Below are 10,102 nucleotides of genomic sequence, written 5' to 3'. Positions count from 1 at the left end.
ACACTTCAATCCACTGAACACTATTAACAACCATATTTTTTAAAAGTTTTTAAATTCAAATTCGTATTTCTTGTGCTCCAAAAATTCTATAAACTTCAGAAACACTCCAAGTCACTTGGGGAACACGAAATAGACTTGATTTCTAATCTATAAATAAACCCCCAAGGCTAAGGATCAATAACATCAAGAAAATACATCAATCAAGCTTTCTTGCTCTCAAATCTCCCAATTCTCTCAAAGCTCTCTTATGTGATCAATTTCTAAATTTCACTATTGAGATTTTTCTGATTTAAAGGCCACGATTCTTGTGTTCTTAACTGAATTTTACAACTAAGAAAGAACCCCGATAATATCTTCTTGAGCTTCATCTTTCCATATTGTGATTTTAATTGAAGTATATAGATTTAAATTGTATTAACTAGCTCTATGTGAGAGCATCTCTTGTACACAAAGAATTTGTTCTTGTTTTTGTAGTTTCTTTAATGATTTCAAGTTGTTGGATCGTTGGACAAAGTGTGGGGTATCGCTTGGAGAGGTGTTGCTCTAGCCTATTGAAGGAGTGACTAAGTGTGGAGTATCGCTTGTAACGGTTTGCTTTGCCCGAAAAGGAGTGTTCTAGTGGAATCGTTAGGTGGTATTGGCCTAAGGTGAGGATGTAGGCTAGGGATAAGCCGAACCTAATAAAAATATCGATGTCTCTCTTTCCCTTCTCTTTATTTTCAGCATCTATATACTTTGTGTTGTGTGTATGCGAAGTGTAGGTAGCTAAAATTAAAAACTGATATTAAAGAAGACTCTTAATATAAGAAAGTACGTTTTGATTAAACTTTTACGAAAACCTAAAAAGGGAGTACGTTGTTTAATCTTTTGCGGAAATCTTAGTTAAGAGAGTGCCAACCACATCATTCAATACATGGCTTACATATATTCATAGGGCTACAAACAAGCAAATGTCTTGAATTCTTGCAAAAGCTTATATTGCCAAAGAATTGCATACTATATCTTGGTTAGGAATTTTGTGATTGATTACTTTAAGCTGTTGATTGGTTGGATGTTTGTTTAAGTTTTGTTTACTTGTGGTTTTGTTTACTTGTGGTGTGTTAAGTATTGGGTTGTGGATTGCTTAAGTAACTAAGTTCTTGCTGTGTATTTGATAAAGTAACAAGTGGTTAAAGAATTCATAAAAAAGAATTAAAATTTTTAACAACCCAATTCACCTCCCTCTTGGGCTAACTCCTTAACTTACACTACATGAAAAACAACTTAAGTTTGTGTATATATAAATGCCTATAACTTCAAACTATCATAGAACATGGTAAAATGGAACTTTTTAGCTCTAAAAGCACTTCAAGAAGTCCCTTGGAATTTAATTGATTTTTTTATTCATTTTCCGGCATGTGGGAGGAGGCATGTGTTAGAAGGACAAGCAATAGTTGGTTACTTTACTCCCATTTTATCCTTTTATGTGTTAAAATAACAAGCAATAGTTGGTGACAGGAATAGTGTATTCCCAAGAGGGGGTGAATTGGATATTTAAAAAACTCTTAGGTTAATTTTCCTCTCTTTTAAGATCCACAATCAGTATAATGCAACCTAGGGTCTCTCTAAGAAATTACCAATTCAAATGCCAATATAAGGAAATCCTTAAATCATGCACATCATCCATGACAAGTCAAATATAGACATACATGTGTAGAAAAGATAAATAGCCAAGAGAAAGAGAAAGAGAAAGACACAATATTTTTATTGAGGTTCAATCAATCCTGCTTGCGTCCCTGCCTTGAGCCAACCACCCAGGGATTCCACTATGTGCTCACTTAACCGGGCGGAGCGATGCTGTTTACACTTCTCCTTACGAGGCGGAGTCTCCCAGCTCACTTATGGGTGAAGCCCAATCGTTTCTCCTTATAGAGCGGAGTCTCCCTAGCTTAATTTATTAGGCTAAGCCAAACTAGTTCCTCCATACAGGGTCAGTCTCCTTAACTCAATCACTGAGCTAAGCCAAACTGGTACGAGTGTAACACTTTTGCGTACAAGGAAATGTTTCTTAGAATGCAAAGATGTACAAATATGAAGCTAAAAAATGTACTCTCAAATGATATGAAATTAAGTTCGGTAGAGTAAGGAACTATTTTATCAAAATAATTTTTGCAATCTTTGAATGAGATGTATATGATAAAAACTTCAAAGATTCAACCCTAATAAATTTCTTCCAAAAAGATATTCAAAAACTTGTTCAAATGAAGTTAGGGTTTCCGCTTAAAAATGATTTTTGAAATGAGGACTAGTGAGCCTTTGAATCTTACAATATATGTGCAAAAAGATTCACAAGCTATATAAGAAAGATTTCCCAAAAATATATATCAAGAAAAATATATGGGACAAACTCAAAGCTTAATCTAAAAATGGTTTTCAAAAATAAAAGATTAGGTGAGAGTAAGTGCTTTGAAATAATATGATGAATACCCACAATAATGATTCTACAATGATCTTCAAGACCAATGAGATTTGCAAATGAAGAAAGTGAGAATTTCATCAATGCTCTCTTTAAAAGGGATTTTTCAAAGGAAGAATGAAAAGAGAGTAAAAATCTTGCTTGAATGTAAAGATCTAAGAGTATGAAGCACAAATAATTTTAAAGGATTTGCAAGATAATCATTAGTTAAAAAATGAGTTATAAGGGGCTATTTATAGACATTTCCCAAAATATGACCGTTAAGGACATGTTGGACATTTATTAATTTTTTTAATTCAAAATTAATTGCATTTTTCAGCTTAAAATAAGTCAAACCCGAGAGGTTCGGTTGACTAAGGAAGGTCTCGATCAGTTGGCCTTGGTTCATTTTTCAAAACACCGAGAAACAACAAGCCATCCTAAAGAACCGGTCGATAGGGTGAATAGTGCCTTTCGACTGGGCATTTGTTAAGGCCAAATGGCTGGTCGGCTGATGCTACTCAATAGGCCAAAATGTGGCCAATCGACAGGCCATTAAAGTTAATTTTTGGTCGGTCGGCTGGGCTTTAGAAAACGGATCGAATATTGATGTCGGTCGACTGGTGCCTTCATGGGTTAAAATAATCGGTTGACCGAACTAAGAAAAACTTGGCAAACTACCACTATCGGTTGGATGGGGCACATTAAAGATTGGAAAGGTTGGTCGGCCGGGCTCTTTGTGAAAATGGATTTTAGCCCAAAATTGAATCTCAAATTATTTTAAAACCTTGTATGAATATAGGATTTAAAAAAAAAAAGGTTTTTCATGAAAGTGATAGGTGCCCTAAGGTCTGTCTATGGTCATTTGAGTTTTGCAATCACATCATGCGAGACATGCGTTATTACGGACATATCTAAACTAAATGCTTTACAAGTAAAAGCATTTGTTTTCTTCTTCTTTTTGCTCTTTTAATTCTTCATGAAATATGTCGAACTGTATAAGCTTTAAGTCCTTTAGACTTCCATTTTTTGTTCCCTTATATGTGTGCTGAATTATAAACTTATTCATGTACTTAAATACACACATGAGATACTTGTACTTTATCGGCATCAAAATAGGGATCAGACTCAAAAAGTCAACCGTTGGTTACTTTAATCTCATTTTACCCTTTCTAATAGTTTCGCTACACTAGGAATGAAAGGATGATATTGAAATAGTGCTTAGTTATAATTTTCTCTTAATCTATTATTGTTTTTCATAGCTCAAAAGGAAGTACCTATTTCCATTGTACTCTTTTGTTTATTTCAGATGTTCATGTTGTGCTCTTGTGCCACATTTTAGTATTTAAATTTGAGAATGAGAATGGGAAATTAGAAATGGAATTGATACTAGTTGGTGGAAAGTGTAATTCTATTTTTTTTTTATATGTAAATTAGAAATGGAATTGATATTAGTTGGTGGAAGGTGTAATTCTATTTTTTATGTGTATAATAATTTTAAAATAGCTATTTTTATGATGAAATATGAGAATTATAACATTTTTTTTGCATATGCTCTTTCCTTTCACCGTGCTAGGGGTTGGGTGATGGGGGGGGGGTGAACTTCTTCATAATATACCCAAAAGGATAGGCTCAATTTTGAATCATTCTCAACTTGCCTTTGATCTTGAAGTTAAATATTTGAATTTTAAAGCTTGTAAAAAAATATATATGTTTTACTACCTTTTTCAATTTTTTTTAATACATACATATATACATACATATAATTAGTATAGTAGTGGGAATGGATCCTTCACTTAGCACATGTGATAGGGTTTAAAAGATTAAAACATGTAGTACAAATAAAATACATGAGTTTTAAAATCTATTAAAATAAGAGTCTCCAAAGCCTCGTAAACAATTTCACATCCATGGATTAATATACTCTTATAAACATTGATTCATGATAAACCGACCCCCCCCCCCCCCCCAGAAAAAATCTTCTATTAGATGGAATCACAGTTAGAAATATAGTCATATTAACTATACCTAAGCTAGCATTCAAATCAAAATTATTGTGGCTCCCATAGAAGGGGAAAAAATGAATTTCAAGAAGATTAAGCAGATTAAATAATCAGATATTAGATGAATCTAACTTAGAGAAGAGGAGTGAAGGCAGCATGGGGACAGGGAGAGGGTGCTCTTGCTGGCAATAGGGGGGGGGGGGGTGGTGCTTGTCATGGCAATAGAAGTAGGTTCTTATGGAGGCAACAGACGATGGGGGGAGTGGAGGCATAGCGGATGCAGGCGCTAGAGGCTTATAGTGGTAGGTGTGGGGTGCTCATAGTGGCAGCTTGCAATGGAAAGTGAAGGCAAAAGGGGAAAAGGCAGCAACTTGAGGAATTTCTAAGGGAGATAAAACGACATAAATAGTGAATTTGGAGCCGAGAGGGGGAGGGGGGGGGGAATAGGGTTTTTAAAGAAACCATTAAAACAACGTCGTTTTGAGTTTAAAGTTATTCAACTGCAAACCAAATTGATGTTGTTTTGGTTTTGTGTCTTCGGACCCTTTTGGTGAGAACGATATTTTACTACCGAAAATAAATATAGGGCTACTAAGATACTTCCTTAATGTGAGAAAGTTTTGTTTGCCGCCCAACTGTTTAGTGACAACTTTTACCTCTCTATCTTTGAAGGCCTTTGATTACACAGTTTTAGCAACGAGATTAATTTTGTCACAAAAAGTCATTTTTAATTATGAAATTCTATTGATCACAAATAAATCAACCTCTAAAGAGCATTTTTCTTGATGTGTTTGGAGATTTTCTGTAACTCCAAGGTTGACTTGGTTCCTAGAGGCTATAAATAAATGTTCATGTCATTTGTTGAATGACCTTCAGCCCAATTCTTACAATGTGACAAATAACTATCTCATTATATTCTACACCACTTGTTAGCCCTCTTTTACCTTCCTCACCCCTTCATATATTTATTCCATTTTCTTTCCTCCCTCTTCTAATTATATTAATGTGATCGCCTCCGTCTTCTCCTCCCTCCTTTCTATGATTTCTACAACTTCTAATCTATATGACTACACATTCCTTATCTAACTTAGTGCCCCTTATGAAGTCATTTACCCACAAACATCACAAGTCTACTCACCTTATTCACCAACACCCCAAATCAATCTCTTTTATTTTGAAAGTTGCTTGATTTTTAATCAAATAGATGCCTTCAACCTGAAGTTCCCATTCTAACCATGCCATTAGAATCCGTCTCACAGGGGGAACATTAAAAAACATCATTGAATAAGTGCCCTTGTCTTCTCTTTTCTTGGTCCATTTGAAACTTATTAATATGAACTATAAAAAATAAGGTAGTCTATCTACTTCAATCCTTGCTATTCTCCCCCCCCCCCCCCCCCTTTTTTTTTTTTTATGTTCTTCCATTAGTTGACCATATCTTATGAAAATGACCGTCAATAATAATTTCAAATATTAATATTTTTAGACCTCTTAGCCTTGTTAGAATAAACACTAATAAAGTGTGAAAAATCTTGAATAGATTGATGCAATAACAATTAAGTAATATGCCTTAGTTATCATAATCATTATAGATATCCTTTTCTATTGATAAAAATCAAGATCAATTTTTCATCGACTAATACCGATACTTTCATTAAAACTCATCCGAGATAAATTAATTTTCATGATAGATGGTCAACTAAGAGATAAAAAATTCTAAATTTAGTTATATTTAAATATTAATGATAGACAATATGATCTTCTAAACAAGAGAATATCATTGTTTATGCAAAGTTGAGAAAAAAAAAAGTTTAGTATAATTTATTCAAAACAAAATTTCCAAGGTAAATATTAAGTTATTACAAGTCAAGGTTAAAATCACTTCCTTAATCGTCCTTTTCATCTGTCCGCAATATTTTTTTATTTAAAAAAAATCTCGTCGAAGAAATATAGGCTTGATCAATGGAGACCCTCTTATATCCATATGTATATATATATATTTTCTCGTATTAGTAGAGTCTATTCAGATCTTTATTAGAATTACAATTTTGATAATTTTTAAAATTTTACTTGAATCTTACATGGGGGACTGCATCCATCACCGACGGAGGTTGAAGCAAGGACATCACCGAGGGCGGTGTCAAGCTTAGCAATATTCCAACAGGCGGCGCCGCGGCGGAAGACACGTGGGAGAGGATGGCGGTGTGGACGTACGCAGGTGTGAGGAGTCAAAAGTGAAAGACGGGCGTCACGTGTTGTGACGCCCATGCAAATTGGTAGAGATCTTTGACTGATGTGGGGGCGGAGGTCACGTGCCAATTAATTCTCAGGGATCATCATCAAATTCCATGCAGTTGTATGGGCGGTAGGGGCCACGGCGCACCCCAATTCCTAGCTTTCGCACATGGCGATCTTGGCTTTTCAACCCCTTCTTTGACCGTGGAAAGTTTAAATTAAATTAAATATTGAAGATTAATGGGGACAGGTCTCAGACCCCATTCATTTGTGCCTCTTATTCCAACAGACATTTTTCTGGGATTGATTACCTATTACCATAATAAATGCATCATCACATCACCTCTGTAGTTATTATTATTATTATTATTATTATTACTGTTGTTGTTGGTGGAAGAGATATCAACAAACATCAATAACGGAATAATTTTTCTTCTTATATGCAAGCAAATATAGTATATATTTACTTTTATACGTGTTGAAAATAGTAAGAAAAATAATTAATCACACCAAACCATAAGAATACAAGTAATTTTTAAAATTAAAAACTTTCTCAGTATAAGGAAGAAAACCACGAAACATAATCCAGTTGAAATCTCCATTATTAATCAAATAATGGGTACACCAAGTCTTCTCTAATCTCAATTAGAGGTTATAAATATATTCCATCAATATATCAATAATCTTAACAAATAAGAAAAGAATTTGAGACAATATACCAAAATCACAGTTACTATTCACGGGCAAAAATCTCAAATCTCGAGCTCAAAATCTAATTTCCACTGTTCAAATTGTAACTCCTTGAGTCATGAACCTCTCCTCCAAATTTTAACTCGATCAGACCACAGACAAAGCGAGATCGGAATTTTGATGAAATCTGAACAGCATGAAAAAAATCATGTTTTTCTCTCTTTCATTTTGAGAAGTGACAACTCCTCCTTTCTCGCCTCTCTTTTTATATCTTCTTTTAGGTTATCACACTGAAGGGCTGAGTTTTGGGTTTTTAATCAAGCTCACTTGAACTTTCCTCCACATGGAAAGAAATAACCTAACAATTATTAGGGTAAGAATGACATAAATTTTTCTTTTAGCACTACTAGAATAATATAATTTATAAGTATGGTAAATTGTCATTCATTTTTTTATCATTCTCTACTTCTTATCTTAATTATATGTTGTAATTCTTGTCTATCAAGAAGAATCGTAATGATGAAAAATTGAGATTTTCATGTTAAAAGTATCAAATATTTCAATTTTATGAGGGGAAGTAAGAAGTATTAGATAAGAGATAATAGGTCATCCTACTGTTGTGTAATTCAGACCCAATATAAATCTTCAAAAAAATTATTACGCCTAATACTCAAATGAAGATATCGAATTAGGAAAATTTTAAAAATTTCAATTCAGCAACAAAGTTGGAGCAAAATTAAAAGCTTATACGCACATGAATTATTTCTTCAATAGTCATCGATAGGTGAGATTTTGGCGATTTCTCCTATCGTGATCCTTAACATACTGAAACATTTTGAATTTTACTTTTTAGAAAATAATATTTTTATTTGATAAACTACATATTAGAGACAAAAAAATTTGTATTTAGGACCTTACATGAAGTAATTAATTAATTTACAACTATATTGCCTCCTTAGTTATTAGAAAAAAGAAAATAAAAGAAAATAGTAAGAACTAAATATTTTTTAAGAAGTCCTGATCAACTACTTTATGACTTTTTTTTTTAACTCACTACAAAAAAATAAGGTTATTACTAACGGTTTAAAATCGTCACTAATAGTTATTACTGAACAAAACACCAAATTTGTTAGCATCAACCAATAACTTAGAACTAATAATTACATACATGCATAAGCAAGAGTCTTAATGCAACACTTCCAAAGCCAAATTTCAAGTAAGTCATAAATTTAGATGTTTTGAATTTGAATTTTTATGCGATAAAATTTGTGTTTACAAATTGGATAGTTTTTATTTTCATTTTTTTTTTGTTTACAATTTTTAGTTCTCAATATTTTTTTTTATTCCTATATTTTTTCACAAAGATAACATATGACCCTAAGCTCATGCATGGTATCTCATATTTAAATTTTATCTCGCTATTCAATGAAAGTAAAAATTAAAAAGAGTTTATCTTATATTTAACAACATTAATTCAGAATTTAAATAAAATAGAGTAAGTTTTTTTTTAAAAAAAAATTCATACGAATTAAAATTAAAATTTCAAATTTTATGTTTTGTTATTATTACCTTTGAGCACCATTTTAATATTTAGTTTGAGTCCTTCAAATAACTAAGTAAATAAACTGTAGCACAGGGTGTAAATTTGATGGCTGCACATAGTGGAGGGACAAGTTTGACACGCTATTAACAGCAACATTATATTCTGACTGGCCAAATAGGCTGCGCCTGTCAAAATGCAAAGCGGGAATCACGTTTTCCCAAATGCTAAGGCGCAGATTGATGCTAAGAATGTGAACTGAGTTTTGATGCATGCACATCTTTGACTGATTGGTGCTTCCTTAGCTTTTTAGCTCAACGACTCATGGGACAATCGAGAAAGCTCATTTTGCCAGTTGTAACCATGTGTCATTTCTCTAAAAGTACGGCGCAACACGTGAACGTGTGAAGTTAAAAAAAAAAAGAAAAAGGGTTAAGGAGTAGAGTTATGAGTGAGGGTAATAGGCGCTTGTGACTTAAAATTGTATTTGTATTATGATATTTTGCAGTGGGGAGTTTAAAATTTAAATAAAATATAATATCAAGTATTATTTAATTTATAAAAATTAATTAGATATCCAAAATTCGTGCCTTTTCCTTTTTACTGGCTTTATTTTTCTTTCAAATTAATTATATATATATATATATATATATATATATATATATACTTTGTCTGTGTGTGTGTGTGAATTCATATATCACTTTTATGTGTAGGGTAAATGCATGTATGTATAGGTAAATGTTAAAGTGAGAGAAAGAGGCTGAATGGCACATCGTACATTAGTGCATATTATAAACCAATCTCATTTTTCCATGCTTCTCTTTTACCTTTTTTTATTTTTTGTTTTGTTTATTAAGCCTTCATGTGATTGTGGCATGTGTGTGAATCCCAATTTTTCCATGCTTTCCTTTCTCACTTTTTTGTTTATCCTTAATGTTAGTCATCTATTGAACTTCCCAATGCCTCAATTTTCCATGCTTCCCCTTTTCTCCCTTTTTTTTTTGGTTTTGTCTGTTGAGCATTAATGTGATTGTGGCATGTGTGTGAATTATAAAAGTAAATCTCAGTTTTTCATGCTTCTTCTTTTCACCTTTTCATTCATCATTAATGTTATTCATTTGTTGTCCTTTCCTTTGTCTTATTTTCCAAAGTGTTTGTCACGAATTTATACTTAAAGACATGCTTTATGTAATCGATTTT

The sequence above is a fragment of the Malania oleifera genome, chromosome 12 (genome assembly GCF_029873635.1).
Source record: "Malania oleifera isolate guangnan ecotype guangnan chromosome 12, ASM2987363v1, whole genome shotgun sequence".
NCBI lineage: Eukaryota > Viridiplantae > Streptophyta > Magnoliopsida > Santalales > Ximeniaceae > Malania > Malania oleifera.
The sequence above is the reverse complement of the archived record's forward strand: the minus strand, read 5'-3'. Positions refer to the sequence as shown.